The sequence below is a fragment of the Condylura cristata genome, unplaced genomic scaffold (assembly GCF_000260355.1).
Source record: "Condylura cristata isolate star-nosed mole 26May11 unplaced genomic scaffold, ConCri1.0 scaffold00053, whole genome shotgun sequence".
Lineage (NCBI taxonomy): Eukaryota > Metazoa > Chordata > Mammalia > Eulipotyphla > Talpidae > Condylura > Condylura cristata.
The window spans coordinates 1,658,753-1,661,419 of record NW_004567154.1 but is presented as its reverse complement, the minus strand read 5'-3'; the positions used below and the strand labels follow the sequence as shown (position 1 = coordinate 1,661,419).

The following is a 2,667-nucleotide window of genomic DNA, read 5'->3' as shown; positions in this document are numbered from 1 at the left end:
TGTTTGGCTGAAAATGTTAAAATATTACTTAACTCTCCTCTTTCTATTATGTTCCACATGTAATCCACCAGGCAACTTGGGTCTATCTTTGGATACATTCACAATATGTATAATTTCTCACCACTCCCACAATTATTACCCTGATCTAAAGTACCAATATATCTTGCTTAGATAAATTTAATAATCTAACAGATCTCCCTCTTTGAAATTGTGCCTTCTTAGTGTCTGACAAAAGTCAGAGAGAGGTCCATCTGTTTGAGGGCACTTAGGTTCTTTCCATAGTTTAGCTATTATAAATAGTGCAATGAACATAGGAGTGCAGGTTTCCTTCTCAATTAATGGTTTTGTGTCTTTTGTGTAGATTCCTGAGTCATATGGTAGATTTCATTTTTAGTAATTTGAGGATGTCCACTCAGCTTTCCATAGTAGTAGAACCAATTTGCAGTCCCACCAGCAATGTAAAAGTGTTCTTCCCCCCCCCCCCAACATCTTACCAGCATTTGTTGTTGTTAGATTTTTTTAATTTGGGCCACTCTTACTGGTGTGAGGTGAGAGCTCATTGATTTGAATATCCCTGATTAAAAGGGTTTGAGTATTTTTTCAAGGAGCTGTTGGCTAACTGCAGCTCCTTTTTGGAGAAGTGACTTTTTAGCTCTTCTGCACATTTTTAAAATGAATTATTTATTATGTTTTTTGTTGAGCTGTGTAAGCTCTTTCTAGAGCATTGATATCAGCCCCTTATCAGTTGTGTGGAGTGCAAAGATTTTCTCCAATCTGGGGGGTGTCTCTTCATCTTGATTGTTGCTTTTGCTGTATAGAAGCTGTCTATTTTGAGGTAGTCCCTACTGTTTCTCTTTTCCTTCATTTTATTTGCTTCTGATGATGAATCCTCAAAGGTATTTTTGAGGTGTATTTTGTGGAGTGTCTCGCCTATGTTTTTAACATATATTTAATGATTTCAGGCCTTAGATTCAAGTCTCGTATCCATTTTCAGTTGGTTTGTGTATATGGTGTGAGGTAGTAGTCTAGTTTCATTCTTTTGAACGCAGAGGTCCTCCAGTTTCCCCAGCACTAGTATGGCTTTTTTTTTTTTTTTTAGAGTCCAGAGCTCTTTTATTCTTTTCCTTTTTTCCCACCTATCATGCCATGAATTCATAGGGAATGGGTTCCAGTAGCTCAGTTCCTTTCCATTGGTTCTCCCAAAGTGTGCTTCTCTAGGTGGAGCAGGCAGGCTGTTGTTTCAGATGAACCCATGCACATTTCTCTTTGACTTCCTTTATTTTCAGATCATTTTCTTTTACATATTTCAGGAAGCTATTTCGGCTCTTAGAGTGCTTAATGTGCTCAATATGAACATTAATTCCCATTGCAAGAATCATTACCTGTTTGCTTACAACAATGCTAGCTGCATGCTAGGTAACATTACAGACTCTTCCAGTTTTGCCATGGTAACATTTGTGGAACATTGCTTTTTGAACAGTGCACAGTCCCTTGATGTCTACAATATCACCTTTCTTGTAGATTTGCATGTATGTAGCCCAAGGAACAACTCCATGTTTTCTAAAAGGCCTTAGAGAACATATATCGGGTCCCTCTTCTCTTTCTTTTTGTGTTGGTCATTTTGGCAACTTATTGGAAGATGGTGGTTCTGGCCAAAAGATATATGGGACATGTTTAAAATGTTTATTTATGTATGCATACAAGAACTGGGTACAGGCCAGAGGTATGTGTGGGGGTGGGGAGGTGAAAGGATTCACCAGAGAGAGGGGGGAGCAGAACAGATGGTCTGAATGAAATGCACAACTGAGGGGAGCAGCAGGTGGGACAGGAGAGATCTGCTATGCCCTGTGGGTCACCTATCTGGCCAAGTATTGAACTCATGCTGCAGTGGCTGCAAATAGCTTCACATTGCTGCACTTTAACCCTTTGCACTATCAGGGAGGGTGTTATATGTGACTTCATTTCTGGGTTTTCAATTCAATTCCTTTGGCCTGTGTGTCTGTGTCTATTTTTGTTCCAGTGCCATGTTGTTTTAAATGTTATGACTTTGTAGTATAGTTTGAATCTCAGAGTGTAATACCACTATTGCCTCTCTTTTTAGTTAGAGGAGCTTTGGTTATTTGAGGATTTATTATGGCTCAATATTAATTTCATCAATATTTTCTATTTCTCCGATGAATGCCATTGACATTTTTAGTGGAATTGCATTAAATCTGTAAATCACTTTTGGTAGAATGGCCATTTGATAATGTTATTTCTGCCAATCCATTTGCAGGAAATGTTCCCATTTCTTTGTATCATCTTCCATTTCTTTTTTCAATTTGTTATATGACACAAGCTATGCAACGTCTATTGACTGACAGATTCTAGGTAGATCGGGAAAAGCTCTGAAAAATCAGAATTTCCACTGCTAACTTATGTTATGATCTCCCTTTTTTGTATAATCATAATATAAAAATATTCTGAGCAACCATCAGTTTACAACTGGATTGTCTTAGCCTCATTAGGCGGCTGCCTGGTTCAGGCAAGTTGCTCCAGGGCAAGAAATCCCCCCTCTGTCTCCTGAGACAAAGAGCAGGCCCCAGGAGAGATAAGACTCCAGGGCATAAAAACTCCTGGGAAGCATCCTTGGTTTCTTTGAATAAAAAAGGCAAACCTCAGATAAGA

At 38.7% G+C, this 2,667-nt stretch overlaps 1 pseudogene; it reads right to left on the bottom strand.

Annotated features, from left to right (window-relative positions):
• Nucleotides 1-1,139: 1,139 nt before the first annotated feature.
• On the bottom strand, nt 1,140-1,620 carry LOC101633967 (annotated as a pseudogene).
• Nucleotides 1,621-2,667: the final 1,047 nt, after the last annotated feature.